Raw genomic sequence first — 25071 nt, 5'->3', positions numbered from 1 at the left:
CGCTGCCACCCAGCGTTGTGTCATCTGCAAATTTACAAATGTTACGCAATCCCTTCGTCTAAATCATTAATATATATTGTAAATAGCGGTGGTCCCTCTGAAAGGGACACGCTAATCCCCACTCTTTGTTTCCTGTCCGCGAATCAAATTTCAAACCATGTTAGCAATCGGCCATGTGCCCTAATTGTGCCCACTAATCTCCTACGAGGGACCTTATCAAATGCTTTCTGAAAGCCCAGATACACTACATCCACGAGCTCTACCCTGTTCATTACATCCTCAAAAAATTCCAGAAGTTTAGTCAAGCATGATTTCCCCTTCGTAATTCCACGCTGTCTCAGTCCGATCCTGTTACTGCTATCCAAATATGCCGCTATTTCTTCTTTAATGAATGACTGCAGCAACTTCCCCACCACCGATGTCAGGGTAATTGGTCTATAATTCCATGGTTTATCTCTCCCACCCTTCTTAAAAACTGGGATAACCCTCCAATCCCCAGGGCCTGGTTCTGAATCTATAGAACATTGGAAATGATCACCAATGCGTCCACGATTTCTAAACGGCGACAACGGGAAAGGACCGCAGGTTTAAGAAGGAAGCATCTGACGCGGCTTTTGAGGAATATAAAATGAGTCGGAAACTCAGGCGGACAATGCGAGAGACCAGAATGGGGCATGAAATATCTTGCAAGGCAGATTAAGGAAAATACCATGACTTCTTATTGAAATAAGAAGGTGGTAGGGGAAAGGGTTGACCATTCAAAGATCAAGGTGAAATTTATTCGTGGAGGCAGATGTGTAAGAGGGGAACTGAAGGATTACTTTGCATCTACGAGGAGAAGGGGTTGGAGGATAGCAATATTAGTGTAGAAAATACAAATATGGTAAGGCATTTTATGATCGAGAAGGCAGTGGTGCGGAAATTCTTGAAGAACATTAAGGTGGATAAGATCCCAGTGCCTGACGGGATCTATCCTAGATTATTGGGGAGCCATGAGAGGAGATTGCGGGAGACAGGACAAGTATATTTGATTATCTTCCATCCAAAGGTGAGCTCCCAGAGTGCGTGAAAGTGGTCACGGTTGTTCCCTTGTTGAAGAAATAGTGAGTGAAAATCCGGGGAACTATAGTCCGTTGAGCGTCACATTTAGATTTGCCGGCACGGCGCCGGCACGGCTTTGTCCGTGCATGTCGTGTCATATTGATTGTGATTTTTGAGGAGATGACAATGGAAATTTATGACTATAGGGCGGTGAATGTTGTGTACATGGACTTTCGTCAGGTTTTTTATAAGGCCCACCGTGATCCAGATGATTAAGGTGTACCGGATTCACGATGATTTAATCATATGTATTCGGAACTGTGTATTTCGGAGGAGAGAGAGGGCTGATTGGAATGTAACTATTCCGGCTGGAGCTCTGTGACAAGTGTAGTGCCGCAGCGAACGGAGCTGGGACCTCTGCTGTTTGTGCTATTTGTAATGATTGTCACCACCGTATCTGCTTCCGCCACCGCCCTCGGTTGCGCGTTCCAGCCTTCACGTAACATAGAACACAGAACAGTGCAGTTCACGAGATAGGCACATTGGTGTGGAGGGAATGAAGGTAGACGGAACATTAGTAGGCTGAGGACATTGGTCTATAGAGTATGAGTCATAGAGTGATAAAATCCGGAAACAAGCCCTCGGTCCACCTTATATATAACCATATAACAATTACAGCACGGAAACAGGCCATCTCGGCCCTTCTAGTCCGTGCCGAACACGTATTCTCCCCTAGTCCCATCTACCTGCACTCAGACCATAACCCTCCATTCCTTTCCCGTCCATATAACTATTCAATTTATTTTTAAATGATTGGATTTTTAAACCTTGCCCTCATCGGCCACCATGTCCCAGCTATACTAGTCGCACTCGTCCGCGTTTGGTCCATTTCCCTCCAAACCCGTCCTATCCGTGTACCCGTCCACCTGTTTCATAAATGCTGGGATAGTCCCCGCCTATTTCCTTCGCTCCATAGATGCTGCTGCACCCGCTGAGTTTCTCCAGCAATTTTGTGTACCTGCCTCAACTATCTCCTTTGGCAGCTTGTTTGGCAGCGTGGCTTTGAGTGGCCGCGGACTTGCTAGCGCCCGCCGGGGGCTTTGACGTCGACTTCGGGAGAGTAATGGAGAGCAGGGGAGAGACAAGACGTTGCCTGATGTTTGTGTAAACTGTGTTGGTGTGTGGCTTGGTTCTTTTCTTGTATGGGTGCAGAAACCAAATATCGTTTGAACCTCATGTGAGGTTTAAATGACAAATAAAAGGTATTGTATATTGTATTGACATATGTAGTCAAGCGTAGTTCCAAATGATTCTATAAATAGTTTATGAAGAAAGGGTTACAATAGACGAGCAAAAAGTGTGGTCATCTGTGTATGCAACCGAAGGTGATGGCCAAGGTCGTAAACGTACTGATCGGGTATAGTCAACATGGCCTTCTTAAATATGCCCCTCGATGTGGATTTCGAAATTCATCCACGGATACATTTCACCCCGGTTTCCTATACCTGTCCGTTGCCTCCTTCTGCCTTACCAGAGGCTCAATTTAGTTCGTTATCCAAGCTTCCTTACTCCCATCTGCTTTGCACCTCATTCTAACAGGAGCATGCATGACATCAACAACGTTCACCACACTTGTAACAACACTACACTTATCCGACCTTTGCTTGCCGGGAAATAACTTGGTCCAATCAACTTTAACAAGTAATTGTCTAATACCATCAAAATTAGCCTTGTCCCTGTTCAGAATGTTAAGTGGTGAACTCACCCTGACTCGATCCAAAACTATCCTGAAGTTGATACTACAGCGATGGCTAAAAGGTTTGTCCACCAACATTTTCGTCACTTACCCTTCCCAGGCTCCAAAGAGTAGATCTAGCTGTAATAAAGGGACAATGTAATTTAACCAGAGAAGGTATGGAAATATGCAGGAGAACCTTTCACATCAACCCGACCTCGTTGACCAGAAGCACGCTGCTGAAGAAAGATTTCACAAACACGCTTCAGAAACATCGTACGCTGGGGTCGCTTCACCTTGAGAAGAACATTCAGGATTAAACATAGCCAATTATACGTGCTAAACTCCCTTCGTCGTCGAACATCGGTCATGGACGTCTTGCCTTCGCCCTTGAGATTCTGCTTTCAAAGCCAACACTTGAAGTCCCCCATTCTAAATGCTTCGATTGTAATCATATATTGTCTTTCTACTGACTGGTGAGCACGCAACACAAAGCTTTTCACTGTACCTCAGTATATGTGACAATAAACTGAACTCAAATCAACTCAACTCAACATCTGTACATCTAAGCAGTTTCCCTCCAAACGTGCACAGCGACGTTTTTCTCTTTAATTGGAGGCCAAGACAATAGGTTCTGTAGTGAATCGCTAGCATTGCTTTTGTTTGTTTGAAAATATAACATGGAAACCGGCCACTTCAGCATGGACAATGTGCAGGGTTGTTCTATAGGATGGAGGTTTTCAACATGAAATCTCATCTCACTATGCAGACGGTGCCCGATCAGCTGAATATCTTTTGTCATTCGCTGTTTTAATTTCAAACCTCCAACATGCAGCATGTTTCATTTGCTTTTGAACTAAACTGACCCCTAGACAGTGACGTGGAACCAGAGTTGGACGTGACACCGCCGTTCACTTTAGTCTCTTACAAGATCGTGTTATTCTGTGCTCTCGATTCCAGCCAGAGTAAACGTATGTAATGGTAACCTTCCCGGGAATAGAATTTACCCGGGAAAGATGTTCAATATATTCATATTTGCCGGCCCATATCTTTTCCCAAGCAGCGTGTTTAAAACGGCTCACGCGTAATCACCTGGTTCTTACACTTTAGTAACAATGAAACTTGAATTCCGCCGACATCATATTTACCAGAAACCACTTGTTCTATAACTTCACACTCAAATGACATGCTTTAAGGTCTCTTTCCTGCCCTCCACCTTCAATACGCACGCATTTCTCCTTTTCCCCACTCCCATCCCCCAGTCAACTTTCACCTCAATTCACCCACCTGCTTTTTCACAATTATTCCATTATTATCTCCTTATGTCACATGTCCTATTGCCCAGTCGCCTTTGTTCAACCCTGTCCAGAACACCCGTCACCTCTATTTACCGAACACTTCCCAGACTTTACCCCACCACACCTCTTGTTCTGTCCCCTCACCCGCTTCCCGTTCAATTAGACTGAGGAATGATCCCGACTAGAACTGTCGCCTATCCATGTTCGTCAGAGGTCCTGCCTGCCCAGCTGACATTATCCACTACCTTGTTTTTCTTTTCATGATTTAAATCTTTTTATTTGAATTTCACAGCAATTTGCATACATACAATGATAACAGACAGCGACAGACAAGGCATAATTGTGCAACAGTATGTAAGCGACCCTCAAAGCCCTTACCCTTACCCACCTTCAACCCACCCGAATCAGGTCGGAAACAAACGGGGTCAAACAACACTCACATACATACACATCCACACAAATATGGTAAGATAAACGAAACAAAAAGTACTAAAAAAAAAAAAAAGGGGTCACTAATAACAGTAAATAAGTAAGTAATTAAATATATAAGTGTGGGGGGGGGGGTTAAGGGGAGAGCAGCTGCAGTAGAGCAGTACAATGGTGGAGAGCACTCAGTCCTCTTCCGAGTCCGGGGACAAGTTGAGAGAGTTAACAAGTTCCAAGAAAGGGTTCCATGTATCTAGGAATGTCTTGGTAGAGCCTTTGAGAGAGAACCTAAGTTTTTCAAGCTTTAAATTGTAAGCTTAATCCAGCGGGCGTGTGTCGGGGGACAGGCGAGCCTCCAGTTAAGCAAGTTGAGTCTCCGGGCTAACAAGGTTGTAAAAGCTAGGACCCGTTTCACCGCAACAGAGAGGTTGGTGTTGGGAGGGGTACCGAAAATGGCTGACAGTGGGTTTGGAGGAATAGTCTGGCCGTAGGCTCTGCTTATCAAGTCGAAAGCACTTCTCCAAAAGGCTGCTAGCTTAGGGCAAGACCAAAACATATGGCTATGGTTGGCAGGAGATTGATTACATCTGTTGCAGGTGTCCCTAACAGCGGGGTAAATTCTAGATAATCTTGCATTTGTGTAGTGGACTTTGTGAAGGACTTTGCATTGGATTAGGCCATGACGGGCACATATGGAGGACGAATGATTCAAATCCAAGGCCGAGTCCCATTGCTGGTCTGTTAGTTTCGTATTCAGCTCACCCTCCCACGCAGCTTTTAATGAGGTATGAGGTTTCAATATAACCGACCCTAACAAGTTATACAAAACAGAGATGCATTTCTTCCGGTTGGGATCTAGAGCTAAAATGGTATCGGTCAGGGTTTCAGGGGGGCGATTTGGGAAATGGGGGAATGTCTTCTTCACAAAATCCCTAATCTGGAAAAAACGAAAAAGGTGGGAGTTTGGGAGGCTGTAGTTGGACGAGAGCTCCGCAAAGGACGAGAAAATGCCATCCTTGTATAGGTTTTTGATACTACTGATACCGTTGCTATGCCAGGTTTTGAATGCGTGGTCTGTACTTGAAGGTTTAAAGATGTGATTTTTAAGCTGGGGGGTCAAGATGGAAGGGCCTTGTAAACCGAAGTTTTTCCTGAATTGACTTCATATCTTGAGCGAAAGGGACGCAATTGGGCCTGCACCCACAGATATTATAGGAAGGGGGAGTTGGGAGCATAGGACAGACCGCAACGGGAGATGTGAACTCGCCTTTTCCATGTGTACCCAGGTCGGTAGGTGGTCGCAATCATCATTCATCCAATACAGGAGTTTTTGCAAGTTAGCTGCCCAATAGTATCGCCTAAAGTCAGGAAGTGCCAAACCGCCGTCACTCTTAGGAGACTGCAGTATCGCCTTTCGGATTCTAGCCGGTTTGCTACCCCATAAAGATTTAGATATTGTCCTTTTTAATTTATCAAAAAAAGATTTAGTGATAAGTATAGGGACGTGCTGGAAAAGATACAGGAATTTGGGTAGGACGACCATCTTGACCAGATTTATCCGGCCCACGAGGCCCACGAGGGATACTTTGTTTTTCTTTTAATCGGAGATTCATATTTCCCCGCGTCGACGCAATTTGCCTGCTTCTGCTTTGTGCTATATTTATTGAGTGTTTTGCGTTTAGAGATAAAGCGCGGAAACAGGCTCTTCGGTCCACCGAATGCGCGCCGACTAACGATCACTCCGAAGAGTACCGCCATCCTACTGACTGGGGACAATTTACAGTTTCATCGAAGCCAATTAACCTACAAACCTGTATGTGTTTGGAGTGTGAGAGGAATCGGAGCACTCGGAGAAAACCCACACGGTCACAGCAAAACCCACACGGTCACAGGGAAAATGTACACACTCCGAACATACAGCAGCCGAAGTCAGTATCGAATCCTGGTCTATTTCACTTTAAAGCAGTAATTTTACTTACTAAATTAACTAAAAGGGTAACACGGAGAGCAAAGATTAAATACGAATTTAAGGAGCCAATGATATAAAAGAGGATAGCGAGAGTTCTTCAAATATATAAGCAATAAGAAAGAGGCAAGAGTGGACACGACCGCAGGAAAAGGATGCTTGAGAAGTGATATTGGTGAATGCAGCAATGGAAGAGGAATGGAATAACATGTTTTGCATCACAGTAGAAAACACCAGCAACGTGCCTGTAATTCAAGGGAGTCAGGGGGATGGAAGTCAGCAGCATCAGCGATCTAATGGAGATTACAACATGGACAGAGTCAGCGAATATAATTTCGCTGAAACTCCAGCAAAGGTAAGGAGACCTGGAGTTAGAGACACTGGAAGGTAGGTCTCATTATTCACCTCCATGAAAGTTCACTATAATGGACGAACAGTATTCACCATTTCTCCTCTAACTTTCGTCAGAAAATCTTCAGTATATACAAACCAGATGTTAGTGCTCTAAAATGGGAAACTACTAAAACTATCTCTAGTTACAGAGCTGGTGGGATTTGCATGAGTTCTTGCACCAATTTGCACCAATTCTTCAGTTATAAGGTATCAGCTACCTATAGACACTAGGTGCATTCTATGGGTTAAATGCTTTGTGCGAAAATGCATAACTGCATGCTCAAATCCAGGTTAATACACTTGGTAGTGTCATATGTTAACCACATGGATGCAACCAAGTCAAAATATCCGGTAATAATTTACGTAACCTCATTTAGCTCTGGTGTACCATCACGTAAAATCAATGCCAAAACAGAATGGATGTTGGATCACTAAGTATTAATGACGATGGCCCATGGAACACTAGATCGTGTGTTTGCATCCAGGCTCAATCACTAGTGGCAGTAGGAAAATAATAAATAAATAAATAAATATAATAATATATGTGGCATGGCAGTGGCGATAGATGCAATCTCGCCACACTGGGGAGGAATGTCTCTCTCCATTTTGCCTCATCTGTCGGGTTGCAAAGAAATAAGCAAAATCCCGCCAGTCATTTTTTGTAGAGACGGGCCTATGCAGCCATGATTCCCGCTGATGTTGGGAATGATAATAAAATCTTATATGGTTACTTCTTACATAGAATTTCTGATTCAGACCGTGACTCGGGCAACCATCCAGTGCATGATAAAATCAATTCATTGACTTACAGACTCTGAATAGACTGTTCCTGCGGATCGGATTGTGAGGCCTAAACATGGACGTGCTCACTACAGATTGCAGGGAAGCTGCGACTAGACAGTATGGTTACATCTGCAGAGAAAATAACAATTTATGTTCATGGCTTAGTCAAGCGGAGTGGACCAGGGGCATCAGGTCTCAAACAAAATTTCGGACATGCCCCATGGACCTTCGGTTGTGTGTGGTCACATCTACTACAATAAGTGAATGTCACTAGAGCCTTAGGGGCACTGATCTAGCAATGTTTGTTACTTACATAAAACCTCATAAGAAGGTATCAGTACAGTCCATCCCCAGGTGGTTAAACGAGTTCTGTCTTTTGCAGGAGTTTTACTGGGATTTTCAAATCTCACTCCACCAGGGCTGCAATAGTTTCAGCAGCAGGGTTATGGACGTTCCACTGTACCACTTCCTAGCAACTGCAGGATGGTCAAACGAACGATCTTTCAAACATTTTTTTTTCATTAAAAAGCATCAGCATGTCTAAATCGATGGCATGTCTGATAGAATTATTAATGTTCACACATCCTTGGTCAATTGATGCAGTGAGTGATGCATGGACTCGTTCCACGGCATGAAATCACGGAGCTTCAAAATCTTCAAAATAGTCACTCACGTGATTCCGAAATAAAATAGTAAGTTTAAACGAGAACTTACCAGTTTGAAGTTTGATCTTTATTTTATGAGGAGTTACGATGAGTGATGACGAGCCCACCGCTCCCGCCTTCATATCATAAAGGTCATCTGGTAGGTTGTAGTTCTCTCCAATCTTTCTATGTTCAATTCAACTAATGTTATCTATGATTTCACATTGCTGCTTTGAAGATTGACGCGCATGCTGCTGGCGGCCTTCATCTCGTAATCGCTCATCGTAACTCCTCATAAAATAAAGATCAAACTTTAAACTGGTAATTTCTCGTTTAATCTGATTATTATTATTATCAGTTTCTATGGGGTTATGTGGAGAAGGCAGGAGAATGGGGTACAGGGGCCGCGGAACGTTTTTGAAATTGGGGGTGGGGAATATCACTGATCACCGGCTTCGGGGATACCCAGTGAGGGAGCGGAGCGACCGAGCGGTTGGAGGGTTGCACAATTATTATTTGTTGTTGTTGCTCGACCTTCAAAAACTGGGGGATAATACAGGTCATCCCTCAACTCAAAAAGTGGGGGGATATATCCCCATACCCCACACCCTCTTCTCTCCTTCTCCCTCCCTCTCGCTCCCTCTCGGGGCCGACTCTCTCACTCTTTCCCTCTCTCAGGGCCGAGTCTCTCTCTCTTGGGTCCCGCGGGCCCACCCACGCCTGCATTCTATCTGCTCGGCGGCTAATCACAGCGCTTCGTTCACTGCCCCATATCTCGACTGTGAACCGCAATGTGCTTGGCCGTTGAGCGTAGAGGAGGGAGGGTTGGGGGGGGGGGGGGGGGGGCAGATGGTTTCCACCACAGCTGGTCGTGGTTTTTCCCAAAGATCTTTGGTTTTGCTGCGCTCACTGTGCGCTTGTTCTGAGATTCTGGATGTTGGAGGTCTTCAGGAGAAGAGAAAAATACGCCTGGTGGCCGGATAATTTCGGGCTATGAAGCATGACTCGCAAAAAAACTGTAGGGCTGCGTCAATTTGTTATATGCCTTTCATGAAATAATATGTAAACAGCCAAACGACGGATAGGGCATTGACACTATCCTTCACATATTAGGGATAATTTACACGCGTACCAAGCCAATCAACCGACAAAACTGTGCACTTTTGGAACGTGGGAGGAAACCGAATTTCTCCGAGAAGCGGTCACGGGGAGAGCGTACAAACCGCGTACAGACAGCACCAGTGGTCGGGATCGAACCTGGGACTCTTGCGCTGCAAGCGCTGTAAGGCAGCAACTCTGCCGCTGCATCACCGGTTGAACTGGCCTTTTTAATGTATCCTCATCTGATCAGTGGGAATTCTTTGAAATCCAGATAATTTGAGTTTAGAACCAAGTTAGAAATAGGACACGATGGCAAGATGTGGGGAAAAACATGCACAGATTTGGAATTGCACGCACATGGCCACGAATGGAAAATGAGGCTGGAGAACCGAATGGAAGTTTGCAAGGGGAGGACGGCGATGGTGCTACAAGGATGAAATGCCACTATGGTCAATAATCCAGATGAAATGGATCTGCGAAGATTAAATTGGTGTTTAATGGCCAATAGGCACACCATTTCGAGTAGCCTTTTGAGTAACCGGTAAAAATCGGATGAAAAAGGGAAGAGGTCAGAGAGGACCCAAGAAGACTGCAATCAGTCTCCAGCTCCAAAAAGCTCTGGATGAGGAAGTTTGGAAGAAGTTTGGAAGAAGTTTGGAAGAGGAGCTGGAGTCTCAAAAACCAGCAGCCGAAATGGCTGCAAGAGCTGAAACAAAAGAGGTAAAAGAAAGGGAAAAAGAAATGAAAAGCTGGGAAGAAATGGTAGGAGCTAATATTAATAAAGACACTACTAAAGATCTTTAGAAGCAATTTGCCAAAATGAATTCTACAATTCAGAATAATTTTTCTACAATGGAGGATAATCTCTCTAAGAAAATTGACAACAGTTGCGGAGAATTAAAGGAACTTTACGTATCCCTGAACCAGCAGTTCAAAGATTTGGAGTCGAGGACAGCTAAGGAATTGGAAAGAATGCAAAGAGATTATAACAATAAACACGACTCCCTGCTGAAGCAATTAACAAAGGCGGAAAAATTGATGGAAAAGATAGAGTGTGAAATGGAGCAGATGGGCCAGGAAATAACAGGTTTGAAAAAAACAACACGACGTGAATTGGGAGCTGACGAAAAAACTGAATGAGAAATGTCAAGATTTGGAAGCCCGGTCAAGGAGGCAGAATTTGAGAATAATAGGAGTTAAAGAGAGGGCAGAGCACGGCTCTCAAATGTGTGATTATATCACTCATTTACTTAAAGATGTTTTCAAACTGCCAGAAAAACCAAAGATAGATGTGGCTCATCGTGTTGGTCGCTTCCAAAGAGGAGCGAAGGCTCCACCACGTCAAATTATCGTAAAGTTCTTAGACATTCCAACTTTGGTAAATTTATTAAAGAAGATATCCTATGGAGAAAATCTTACATTTGCTGATAATATTGTTAGATTTTACAGAGACTACCCTCGGGATATACTGGCAAAAAGACGCCAGTTTAAAAGGGCAAGCAGTATTTTACAAGGACATTCTGAAGTTCGTTACGGCGTTATCTACCCAGCTAAAATGCTTATTACATGCAATGCTAAGCAACGTTCATTCACGGATCCGGATTCAGCTTGCAAATATGCCCAGGAGATTTTAAATAAAATTCAAGGGAAACGGAATAATAAGACACTACGCCTGCTGAACTTGTTTTTTTTTTTTGTTTCAAACAAGACACTAGAATTGTTCAGACGGTTCTCAGACAGACTTATCTGGCAAGAATGTGTTTTTCAATAACAGAGTCCTAACTTCATCTTGAAATGAAAAACTGAAGCTCAACAGATGGAATGTTCAAGGTCACAGGCTCTGCGCCAAGTTTTTCAGCCCTGATGATTATTAGACTGTTCTTTTTTGAATTTAAATCAGTCGTGATGGTCTTTGTCCCAGTACTATATGATCTATTATTTACATATACAGTATATAACTAACTAACTAATTAACTATATATACGCAATACACTTAATTAACGCTAAAGGTTTAATGTACTATACTAACATGACTAACTATATAGTAGGAAGGATGGGGGAGGTTAGGCAGAGATTCTAAATACTAATTATGAATTAACTAACATACAGGCTAATGAAAAGTGTGATTAATGACGAAGTACTTTAACCCATAATAACTCTTATTTTATTTTAAATCTTCTAGCTTTCCTTCTATTTTATTTTAAATGTTTTAGCTATTAATCGACCTGACGTGATAATTTTGGTTATAAGTGGAGGAAACCGACTAACGTTGGATGATACTTTACTAGCGGGGCATAATTCCATCGACGGAGGTCAATTTAAAATTAATCTTAGCCACCATAGGTGGAATTTTTGTAAGATATCACTTTTTTGACAACTTACACTCACTTTTTTTGTTTATTCACTATTATGCGTTGTACGATTTAACAATCTTTATGAACACTTCATTTTATGTTTTTCTCTTTCCCTTAATTATGTTTAATAGTGCCAGGAGATGTAAAACGAGTGCATAAATTGTGAAGGACAACCCTGGACTCGGGATTTCGAGGTACTTGGCTGCATCACATGAATCATACATTCTGGTAATAATAGCCAATGCAAGATAATAGTCGAATAAACATCGGAGGTCTCACTTTCTGTAGTTGGAACATTAGAGGTGCGAATGAGCCAATTAAGAGGGGTAAAATTCTGGCACAATTAATATCATTAAACACAGATATTGCTTTCCTACAAGAAACGCATTTGAAACAACAAACTCAGATCAGATTAAGGGCAGACTGGATAGGTCAAACCTACTATTCCGCATTCACTTCTAAAGCAAGAGGAATGGCCATTATAATTCGGAAAGGTATACCTTTTAAATTAAAGAAGTCCATAACTGATAAAGAGGGAAGATACGTTATAGTCACGGGAGAAATTTATAATACACCATTAACTATGATAAATATTTATGCGCCTAATTTTGATAACCCCTATTTTTTTAAAGAAAATAGTATATATAATCGCAGAGCATAATTATCAAAATATAATAATGGGGGGAGATTTTAATTGTGTTATAGACCCATATTTAGATAAATCAATAAAGGTAGGGAAACGTCTTGTTAAAACTAAGACCTGTGAATTTTTAAATACTTATATAAAAAATAATAACATTACTGATGCTTGGAGAATAGAAAACCCAAGTGGAAGGGAATATTCGTTTTACTCATCGGCTCATAAAACTTATTCACGAATTGACAATTTTTTATTGGATACAAAATTAATCCCGTATACGAATAAACCATCATACCATAATAGTATTATTTCCGATCATTCACCACTGACTTTTAGACTAGAATGCCGGGTATAAAACCGTTTTGGAGATTCAACGCACAAATGTTAAATAACTCGCAGGGTTATGAGTATATACAACAAACAACAATTTTTTGAGTATATAGAACAAACAACAATTTTTTTCGAGATCAATGAGACGCCGGGTATTTCTGTATCGCTATTATGGGAAATCTTTAAGGCATACATTCGCGGTGCTATAATCTCTTATCAAAGTTTTCAAAATAAAGAAAATAAAAGAGAACTTCAGCGGATAGAACAGGAAATAAAATCACTAGAACTGGACAATGCAACTAACCCAACCATAGATAAACATAATAAGATAACCTAATTGAAATATAAACTCAATAGAATATTATCGGCAAGAGTAATAAGACTATTCCAAATTACAATACAGGCACACTTCGAATTTGGGGATAAGCCACATAAATTATTAGCGAGGCAACTGAAGCAAAAGAAAAGGAAAATACTATCACTAAAATTAAATCTGATAAGGGTGAGCTTCTAACACTACCAAAGGATATTAATAAAAAGTTTGCACAATTTTATAATAATTTATACACAACTAAAATAAATACAGATGATAGTAAATTTACAATTTTTTAAGATAATTGCAACCTCGGATTATTGCAAACTTGGATAGTTTAGAACAAGAGGAATTAGGAGCACGGATTACTAGTGAAGAAATAAAATAAATTATAAACTCATTTAACCATATAACAATTACAGCACGGAAACAGGCCATCTCGGCCCTACTAGTCTGTGCCGAACAGTTATTTTCCCCTAGTCCCATCTACCTGCACTCAGACCATAGCCCTCCATTCCTTTCCCATCCATATACCTATCCAATTTATTTTTAAATGATAAAATCGAACCTGCTTCCACCACTTCCACTGGAAGCTCATTCCACACCGCCACCACTCTCTGAGTAAAGAAGTTCCCCCTCATGTTGCCCAAAAACATGTCCCTTAATTCAGGTCATGTCCTCTTGTTTGAATCTTCCCTACACTCAATGGGAAGAGCTTGTCCACGTCAACTCTGTCTATCCCTCTCATCATTTTAAAGACCGCTATCAAGTCCCCACTATGCACAGTTATTCCTAGATCCCTCTGTTCAACTGCATTCCTCAATTCGCTACCATTTACCATGTACGTCCTATTTTGATTTGTCCTGCCAAGATGTAGCACCTCACACTTATCAGCATTAAACTCCATCTGCCGTCTTTCATCACATTCTTCCAAATGGCCTAAAACTCACTGTAGACTTTGGAAATCTACTTCATTATCCACAACAACACCTATCTTAGTATTCAAAAGGGAACTGCAGATGCTGGCAGTCTGAAGAAGGGTTTCGGCCCGAAACGTCGCCTATTTCCTTCGCTCCATAGATGCTGCTGCACCCGCTGAGTTCCTCCAGCAATTTTGTGTACCTATCTTAGTATCATCTGCATACTTACTAATCTAATTTACCACACCTTCATCCATTTCACTTGCTGAAATTTTGTCGCTTTTCACGTTCTGAAATTTTGTCACCTTTCACGTGGTGAATTTTCGTCGCTTTTCGCATGCTGAATTTTCATCGCTTTTCGCGTGCTGAATATTCGTCGCTTTTCGCGTGCTGAATATTCGTCGCTTTTCACGTTCTGAAAATTAATCGCAATTCTCGTCCATATGTTTCATCGCATTTCACGTCCTGAATTTACGTCGCTTTTCATGTGCTGAATTTTCATCCCTTTTCGCGTGCTGAATTTTTTGTCACTTTTCGCATGCTGAATTTTCATCGCTTTTTGCGTTCTTCCTTTTCATCGCTTTTCGCATCCTGAAGGTTTGGCACTTTTCGCGTGCTGAATTTTCGTCACTTTTCGTGCGCTGAATTTTCATTGGTTTTCGCGTGTGGAATTTTCATCACTTTTCGTATCCTGAAAGTTTGTCGCTTGTCGCCTGCTGAATTTTGGACACTTTTTGCAAGCAGAATTTCCCTTGGTTTTCCCATGCTTCATTTTCATCGCTTTTCGCGTTCTGAATGTTCCTCTCCTTATGCGTGCTAAATTTCGTCGATTTTCGCTTGCTGAATTTTCGTCGCTTTTCGTGTGCTGAAAATTTGTTGCTTTTCTCGTTCTGAATTTTCGTTGCTTTTATCGTTCTGAATTTTCATCGCTTTTCGCATGCTGAATTTTGGCCGTTGTACGCGTGATGAATTTTCGACGCATTTCACCTTCTGAATTTTCAGCGTTTTTTGCAAGCTGAATTTTGTCGCTTTTCGCTTGCTGAAATTTCGTCGCTTTTCACGTCCTGAAATTTCGTCGCTTAACGCACCCTGATGTTTCATTGCATTTCACGTCCTGAATTTACGTTGCTTTTCGTGTGCTGAAATGTCGTCACTTTTTGCATGCTGAATTTTCGTCAATTTTTGTGTGCTTCATATTCATCGCTTTTCGTGTCCAGAAGTTTCCTCGCTTTTCGCGTGCTGAATTTTTGTTGGTTTTCTAGTTCAGAATTTTCATCACTTTTCGCATCCTGAAGGTATGTCGCTTTGCGCATGCTGAATTTTGGTCACTTTTCGCGTGTAGAATTTTCGCGTGCTTAACATTCATTGCTTTTTGCGTTCTGAGTGTTCCTCTCTTTATGCGTGCTGAATTTTCGTCGCTTTTCGTGTGCTGAAATGTTGTCACTTTTCTCCTTCTGAAAATACATCGCTTTATGCATCTTGAAATGTGTGCTGAATTTTTGTAACTTTTCGCATGCTGAATTTTCGTCGCTTTTCTCATGCTGAATTTTCGTCGCTATTCGTGCGCTGAATTTTTGTCGCTTTTCCCGTGCTGAAATTTGTCGCCTTTCACGTCCTGAACGTTCGTTGCTTTTCGCGTATTAAAATGTTGTTGCTTTTCATGCACTAAATTTTCATTGTTTTTTGCGTGCTGAATTTTCGTCACTTTTCATATCCTGAAGGTTTGTGGCTTTTCACATGCTGAATTTTGGTCATTTTTTGCGTGCAGAATTTTCGTTGGTTTTCCCGTGCTTCATTTTCATCACTTTTCGCGTCCTGAATGTTGCTCTCGTTATGCGTGCTAAATTTTCATCGTTTTTTGCATGCTGAATTTTGTCACTTTTCGCTTGCTGAAATTTCGTCGCTTTTCACGTCCTGAAATTTCGTCGCTTTATGCGTCCTGATGTTTCACCGCATTGCACGTCATGAATTTACATTGCTTTTGATGTGCTGAATTTTCGTCGCTTTTTGCGTGCTGAATTTTCGTCGTTTTTCATGTGCTGAATTTTCATCGCTTTTCCCTTCTTGAAGGTTCGTCGCTTTTCGTGAGTTGAAATTTCGTTTGAATGTTTCATCGCATTTCACGTCATGAATTTACATTGCTTTTCATGTGCTGAATTTTCGTCGCTTTTCACGTGCAGAATTTTCAACTTTCAAAAAGCGACGAACAGTCAGCACACAAAAATTCAGCATGCAAAAAGTGACAAAAATTCAGCATGCGAAAAGCGATGAAAATTCAGCATGCCAAAAGCGACAAAAATTAAGCATGCAAAAAGCTACGAAACATCAGGACGCGAAAAATCAGCACGCAAAAAGTGATGAAATTTTAGAACGTAGAAAGCGGCGAAAATTCAGCATGCTAAAATTGACAAAAATTCAGCATGCGAAAAGTGACGAACCTTCAGGACGTGAAAAGCGATGAAAATTCCGCATGCGAAAAGTGACGAACCTTCAGGACGCGAAAAGTGATGAAAATGAAGCACGCGAAAAGCGACATAAATGAAGCACGCGAAAAGTGGTGAAAATTCAGCATGCGAAAAGCGACGAACATTCAGCACGTGAAAAGTGACGAAATTTCATAATGTGAAAAGCGACGAAAATTCTGTATGCGAAAAGTGATGAAAATTCTGCATGCGAAAAGTGATGAAAATTCAGCATGCGAAAAGCGACGAAAATTCAGCATGCGCAAAGCAACGATCGTTCAGGACGCAAAAATTCTGCATGCGAAAAGTGACGAACCTTCAGGACACGAAAACCAATGAAAATGAAGCATGTGAAAAGCGATATAAATGAAGCACGGTGAAAAGTGACGAAAATTTAGCACACAAAAAGTGACGTAAATTCAGGATGCAGAAAGCGACGAAATTTCAGGACATGAAAATCGACGAAATTTCAGAACTCGAAAAGCCATGAAAATTAATCCTGCGAAAAGTGATCAAAATTCAGCACATGAAAAGTGACGAACCTTCAGGATGCATAAAGCGTCGAAATTACAGGACGCGATAAGCGACAACATTTCACCATTGGAAAGGCGACGAAAATTCAGCATGTGAAAAGCGACGAACATGAAGCACACGACAAGCAATGAAACTTCAGGATGCGAAAAGCGATGAAAATTCGGGACGCTAAAAGTGATGAAAATGCAGGACATGAAATGTGACAAAAATTCAGGATGTGAAATGCAACTAATTTTCAGGACGCAAAAAGCGATGAAATTTCAGCACGTGAAAAGTGACGAAAATTCAGCACACAAAAAGCGACAAACTTTCAGGATGTGAAAAGCGACGAAAATTCAGCACGGAAAAGTGACGACGTTTCAGAACGTGAGAAGCGATGAAAATTCAGCACACAAAAAGCAACGAAAATTCAGCATGCGAAAAGCTACAAAAAAATTCAGCACGTGAAATGCGACGAATGTTCAGCATACGAAAAGCGGCGAAAATTCAGGACGCGAAAAGTGATGAAACCTCAGGAGGAATAAAGCGACGAAAATTCAGCACGCAAAAAACGTCGAAAATTCAGGGTACGAAATGTGACAAAAGTTCAGGACGCATGAAGCGACAACATTTCAGGACACGATAAGTGAAACAATTTCGGCATACAAAATGTGATGAACCTTCAGGATGTGAGAAGCGACGCAATTTCAGGACGTGAAAAGCAACAAAATTGCAGCACACAAAAAGCGCCGAAATTTCAGCACACATAAAGCGACGAAAATTCAGCAAGTGAAAAGCGATGAAAATTCAGCATCTGAAAAGTGACGAAAATACAGGACGCGAAAGGTGATGAAGATTTAAAATGCCAAAGGCGACGTAAATTCAGGATAGGAAAAGAGACAAAATTACAGGACGCATAATGCTAGCTAGATGGCTACAAAGGGTAGGGTGCCTAGAAATTTGGGGGTTTTAGGGAAGGGCACCTGTAAATGTTGATTTAGAGTAGGGCATATATATGGGTGGGGGATTTAGGGGAGGGCACCTTTAAACTGTGAATTAGGAGGGCATCTGTAAATGGTGAACTGGGGAGGGCTCCTTTAAATGGTGTAGTAGGGAAGTTCTGTAAATTTAGGGTAGATTTCAGGGAGAGCACCTGTAAAGGAGCAATATAATTAGAGCAACAACATCAACTGAAGCTTTACAACAACAACAACTGGTGTGTTGTTACACCAATCCACGTAACAATCTCATGAAATTTGTTCACCCTCATTAATTTATTCTCACGTGTGCCAAGGTACAGTGAAAAGCGTTAGTCGTGAGCTGACCAGTTAGCAGAAAGACAAAACATGATCAAAATTGAGCCAGCTAGATGGCTACATCCTGTATAACTTGGTCGCTAGCTAAATGGCTACATACTGGATAGCTAGGTAGCTAGCTAGAGTGAACTACATTCGAGATAACTAGGTAGCTAACTAGATTGAGCTACATACTTGGATAGCTAGATAGATAGCTAGACTGAGCAACATACTGGAGAGCTAGGTAGCTAGTTAGAATGAGCTACATACTGGAAAACTAGGTAGCTAGATGGCTACATATTGGGTAGGGTGCCTAGAAATAGGGGATGGGGGTTAGGGAAGGGCACCTCTAAATGTGGATTTGGGGTAGGGCATGTAAATAGGAGGAGGATTTAGGGGAGGGCATCTGTAAATGGTGAATTAGAAGGGCATCTGTAAATGGTGAATTAGGGAAGGGCACCTTTAAATGGTGCAGTAGGGAAGGCATCTGTAAATTTAGGGTAGATTAGGGAAGAGCACCTGTAAAGGAGCAATACAATCTGAGCGACAACAACTGAAGCTTTACAACAACAACTGGTGTGTTGTTACACTAATCCACGTAACAATCTCATATAATTCGTTCCCCCTCATTAATTTATTCTCACGTGTACCGAGGTACAGTGAACAGCTTTAGTCGTGAGCTAACCAATTAGCAGTTAGCAGCAAGACAAACCATGATCACAATTGATAGATGACTCCTGTATAAATAGGTAGCTAGCTAAGTGGCCACATGCTGGATAGCTAGGTAGATAGCAAGACCGAGCTACATACTGGATAGCTAGCTAGCTAGCTAGCTAGAGTGAACTACATACTGGATAGCTAGGTAGCTAACTAGATTGAGCTACATACTTGGATTGCAAGATAGATAGATAGATAGATAGCTAGACTGAGCAACATACTGGATAGCTAGGTAGCTAGCTAGACTGAGCAACATACTGGGTAGCTAGGTAGCTAGCTATAAGGAGCTACATACTGGATTGCTCAGTAGATGGGTACATATAGGGGTGGGTGCCTGGAAATAGGGGGGGGGGGGCGTTAGGGAAGGTCACCTGTAAATGTTGATGTAGGGTAGGGCGTAAATGGGAGGGGTATTTAGGGGAGGGCACCTTTAAATTGTGAATTAGGAGGGCATCTGTAAATGGTGAATTAGAGGAGGGCACCTTTAAATGGTGTAGTAGGGAAGGCATCTGTAAATTTAGGGGAGATTTAGGGGAGAGCACCTGTAAAGGAGTAATACAATATGAGCACCAACAATAACTGAAGCTTTACAACAACTCGAGTTATTACACCAATCCACAACAATCTCATATAATTATTTCCCCCTCACTACCGAGACTGAGTTACCAAATGGATAACTAGGTAGCTAGCTACATGGCTACAGACTGAATAGATAGCTACATACTGGTGTTTCATAGTTACAAACAACTGAATTGGAAGAATATTACCTCATATTTCGCTTGGGCAGCTTACACCCCAGTGGTATGAACATTGACTTGTCTAACCTCAAGTATCCCTTGCTTTCCCTTTCTCTGTTCCTCCCCCACTTTATTGTTCTGCTAGTTTCCCTGTTTGTATCTCTTCCATGACCAGCAATAGACCATTGTGGGCTCTACCTTTCCTGGGCCATCGGTTCAGTCTGATTTGTTCTGTACCTTCCCATACGTCTCGTTTCCCTTTCACCTGCCTCTCAGTCTTAAGAAGGGTCTCGAACCAAAACATCACCTTTTCTCCAGATGTGCTGCCAGTCCCGCTGGGTTACTCCAGCTTTTGTGTCTATCTTCGGTGTAAACCAGTATCTGCAGTTCCTTCCTCGGTGCGGATTCGGTGGGCGGAAGGGACTGTCTCCGCACGGCATCACAAAATTAATCTTAACCAATCAACATTGATGTCCAGCTCATTTATTTACATTATATACATAAATTGGCTTGGCATAACAGTCTCCCTTCTGCGATCATCGGCAGTCACTCGAAACGGGTATGACTGTCCTCTCCATGGGGTCGTCCACTTGTGGGTCTGTAGACGTCTGGAAAGGCTGATCCGCGATCCACACACCTTGGTGCAACATGGGCAGTGGAGACTGGTGGCAGTTGGTAGTTGTCGAGCCTCCTTCTCTCTCTCCTTATGCAGCTGTGGTTTTTTCTCTGCGACACGCCATGGTTCCATTTCGTGAAGTGCAGCTCATTCCTGCACGGACTTCCTCCAGGAATGCATGTCTAGTGCAATGCACTCCCAGTTGCTTGATGTGATGTGGAATTTCTTCAAACTGTTCTAGGTGTTGTCCTTGAAGCTTTTCTTTGGCCCGCCGGGGGCTCGCCGACTTTCCTTCAGTTGAGAGTACAGGATTTGTTTAGGGAGACGTGTGTTGAACATGCGGATGATATGGCCAGTCCATTGAAGTTGGTGCTACATTATTGTGGGGGGTAATGCTGGTCATGTTGACTTCCTCCAAAATGCGATTGTCCCCCAGCTAATCCTCAGAATTTTTTGTAAGGATCTTCGGTGATATTGTTCCAGGGCTCTCAGGTGCCTGCTGTAGGTGGTCCATTACTCAACTCCATACAACAGGGTGGAGAAGCCAACGGCTCTGAAGACCAGCAGTTTTGTTTGAGACTTTAGGTCTCTGTCTTCAAAGACTCTTCTCCTGAGTCCTCAGGCGATGGTTGACCTCATAGTCGACATCAGCTTTTGAGGAAAGAATGCTGCCAAGGTTGGGGAAGTGGTCAACGTTTTCAAGAGTGGTGTCGTCCACATTTGGACAGCTGGTTGGGTGGAGGTTGATGTGGGACCTGGGTCTAGTCCCATGGCTCTGTAGGCCTTGGCAAATGCATTCAGGATGCCCTGGAGGTCTTCTGCAGAGTGTGCTGCATTGGCTCAGTCATCCACGTGAAGAAGCTCCATGATGGTGGTGTTACTGACTTTGCTCTTGGCCTTCAACCTATTAATAGTGATAATGTGCGAGGATCGTTGGTCAGTGCAGACTCGGTGTGCATGTTTCCACGCTGTATCTCCAAACTAAGCTAAATTATTAACAGTGGTGGATGCAACTGCAGATGCTGGTTTAATCCAAAGATTGACACGGAATGCTGGAGTAACTCAGCGGGAGAGGCAGTATCTCTGGCAAGAAGGAATGGGTGACGTTTCCAGTCATGAAAATCTACGAAATTTCAAGATGTGAAAAGCCACAAAAATTCAAGACGTGAAAAGGCACGAAAATTCATGACGTGAAAAGCCACGAATATTCAAGACATGAAAAGCTTCAAAAATTCAAGACACGAAAAGCCAAGAAAATTCAAGACATGAAAAGACACGAATATTCAAGACTTGAAAAGCCATGAAATTTCAAGACGTGAAAAGCAATGACTATTCAAGACGTAAAAAGCCACAAAATATCAAGACATGAAAAGCCACGAAAATTCAAGACATTAAAAGCCACGAAAATTCACGTCGTGAAAAGTCACGAAATTTCAAGGCGTGAAAAGCCACGAAAAATCAAGACTTGAAAGGCCACGAAAATTCAACACATGAAAAGCCACGAAAATTCAAAACGCTAAATCCACGAAAATTCAAGACATGAAAAGCCATGAAAATTCAAGATGTTAAAACCACGAAAATCAAGACATGAAAAGCCATGAAAATTCAAGCTGGTGTGGGAGGGGTGGAGAGAGAGCGAACGCAGGTGTACTTGAAGTTACAGAAAGCAATATTCATACTTAACCAAGAAGGAATGGGTGACGTTTCAGGTCAGGACCCTTCTTCATTGACAGAATTGATGTGCAGTGGGATCTTAGGGTCCCGGTTCTCACCTCACCGAAGGAGGCAGTATGAGTAGATAGGCTGCGTGGCGTTGAAAGAGGGCCGGGCTCAGCAGTGACCACTCCGACATTCACAATAACAAGGTGAACTCAGGTGCATTGTTCTATTTACAGCGGCAAAATGTCCAGGATGCGCTGTCTCTCCATCAGAGCGCATGTGTGAAGATGCTGGCGATCTGTGACTGAGTGAGTTTGCTGACGACACCAAGATTGGAGGAGTTGCAGACAGTGAGGAAGCTGTCAGAAGATACGGCAGGATGAAGATCAGATGCAGAAATGGGTGGTGAAATGGCAGGTAGATAAAAAAAACCTCAATGGCGGTTTGGAGTGAAGGAAATCGGGAACGTTTCGGGCCGAAACCTTTCTTCAGACTGATGTAGGGTGGGGGGGGGGGGGGGGGGGGGGGGGGGCTGGAAGAAGAAAGGAAAAGGAGGAGAGAGGGCTGGGGAGAGCTGAGAAGGGGAGGAGACAGTAAGGGCAACCTGAAATTGGAGGTCAATGTTCATGCCGATGGGGTACAAACTGCCCAAGCAAAGTATGAGGTGTTGCTCCTACAATTTCCGGTGGTCCTCACTCTGGCCATGGTGGAGGCCCAGGACAGAAAGGTCGGATTCGGAATGGGAGGGGGAGTTCAAATGCTGAACCACCGAGAATCAGGTTGGTTATTGCGGACTAAGCGGAGGTGTTCGGCAAAGCGATCGCCAAGCCTACACTTGGTCTCACTGATCTAGATCAGCTGACATCTAGAGCAGTGGATGCAATAGATGAGGTTGGAGGGGGTGCAGGTGAACCTCTGTCGCACCTGGAACGACTGCTTGGACAGAGTTTAAACTGAGCAAGTGTGAGGTGTTGCACTTTGGGAGGTTGAAGGCACAAGGAAAGAGTGTAGACTTAGATCCTTTATTTGTCATTCAGACCTTTTGGTCTGAACGAAATGTCGTTGCCTGCAGCCATACATGTAATAATAAACAACAAAACACACAATAAACACAAATTAACATCCACCACAGTGAGTTCACCAGGCACCTTCTCACTGTGATGGAGGCAAAAATCTTAGGGTTACTGTCTCTTCCCTCCCCTTCTCCCTCTGCGCTGAGGCGATACCCCACCGGGCGATGGTAAGTCAGTCCCGCGGCTCAAGCTCCGAGGCCCGGGGTGGTCGAAGCTGCCGCCCTCCAGTCCAGCGGACGCAGCTGTTGCCGCGGGAGCTCCGGAAAATAGGCACCAGCCTGTGACTCGCGAGCTCCCGACGATGTCGCCTACTGGCCCGCGGCCGAGCCCCGGATTCAGGTCGCCGCCACCAGAAAGCCGCCTCAGCCACCGGAGTACTGTCCCCGCACCGGGCCGCCCTCACGGGAGCGCCTTCTCAGCCCCGCGCTGGACCACCTTCACGGGAGCACCGTTCCAACCCCGAGCCGGGCCGCCACAGCCACTGGAGCGCTGTCCCAGCCCCGAGCCGGGCCGCCCTCACGGGAGAGCTGTTACAGCCCCGAGCCGGGCCGCCCTCACGGGAGCGCTGTTACAGCCCCGAGCCGGGCCGCCCTCTTGGGAGCACCATTCCAGCCCCGAGCCGGTCCGCCACAGCCACCAGAGCGCCGTTCAGAGATACAGTTTAGAGATACAGTGTGGAAACTATCCTGCACACACTGGGGACAATTTACATTCATACGAAGCCAATTAACCTGCAAACTGTACCTCTTTGGTGTGGGAGGAAACCGAAGATCTCAGGGAAAACACCCACAGCTCACGAGAAGAAGGTAGAAACTGTGTACAGACAAGCACCCATATTCGGGATCGAACCTGGGCCTCTGGCGCTGTAAGGCAAGATGCCGGTGATCTCAGGCTTGTCTCAACAACTTAGTCCTGTGATCTTCGAAGGAGGAGTTGTGGTGATCACAGGCTTCTTTCTGCAGTTCACTTTTGCCTTAAACAGTGCTGACAGTGCAGATTTCTCCCTGGTGGCTCAACTTTGAGCTTGAAGAAGTGATGATAGCAGAATATCCTGGCGCCCAGTCTTTTCCAGTGTGTGTGTGCGTGTCCCAAACGTTGTACCTGATACACACTGGTGCATAATGTGTAATCATCAGATATTAATTCCAAAACAGATTTTAAAATATCAATTGTTTATTAATACAAGACAATTCTAGGATAAAGTGTCAATAACTTAAAATAAAAGGTAACTTCGTCAGGTTAGAAATTAGATATTTCTTCACTCAGAATATTTTTCAAGGATTTAAAAAATTACTGTTAATTGCATTCGAGCAAGATCAACATATAATTGATACTTAGAACTATAAACTATATCACAGTAACAGTGGAAAACTGCATTTAAAGAGCAGGTCAGGCATGATCTGCCTGAAAGGTCCAGACCCAAAATGGTGCCTGTCAAGATTCAAGATTGCAGCTTCCAGCCAATAGGCATCAGTGTCTACAGATGTGGCAATGAAGACAGTGACTATCATGGGCTTCCCCCACACTGAAGTCAGGAGCAGGTGAGGAGCACCCAGTGGCTGCTGCAAAATCACGAATGGAAAAATAATGCGTTGTTGGAGATAATCAGCAAGCCAGGCAGCATCTGTGGGGGGAGAAACTGGGTGAATGTTTCAGGTTAATATTCTTTCCTCAAAGCTGGGGAAAGTTGTCAGATGGAGGCAGCCAACAAGAAGGATGAGGGAGATGATCTAAATGGCCTCTCCCTTTAACTTGGAGGCAGGTAACACAATTTCACCTTCACGGTATATGATCTTTTACACAATTATAATTGAATAATACACAGTTCTCCAAGTCGTATTATGAAAGTCATCTTACAATTAGATCATCATAACTGTAATAAACATGCATGAAGTAAACTTGGCATTTATGATTTTTTTCATAATATTCCACCCATCTTCCTTAAACATGGTGCGGCAAACCAAATAAATGACACATTGCTTTATGTGTTTTCACATAAAGCACAAAATCCTCATTTTAGGTGTTCATTTAGTTCTGTTAGACATGCGTCTCTCT

The sequence above is a fragment of the Amblyraja radiata genome, chromosome 40 (assembly GCF_010909765.2).
Source record: "Amblyraja radiata isolate CabotCenter1 chromosome 40, sAmbRad1.1.pri, whole genome shotgun sequence".
NCBI classification, from domain to species: Eukaryota; Metazoa; Chordata; class Chondrichthyes; order Rajiformes; family Rajidae; genus Amblyraja; species Amblyraja radiata.
This window is presented reverse-complemented; position numbering follows the sequence as displayed.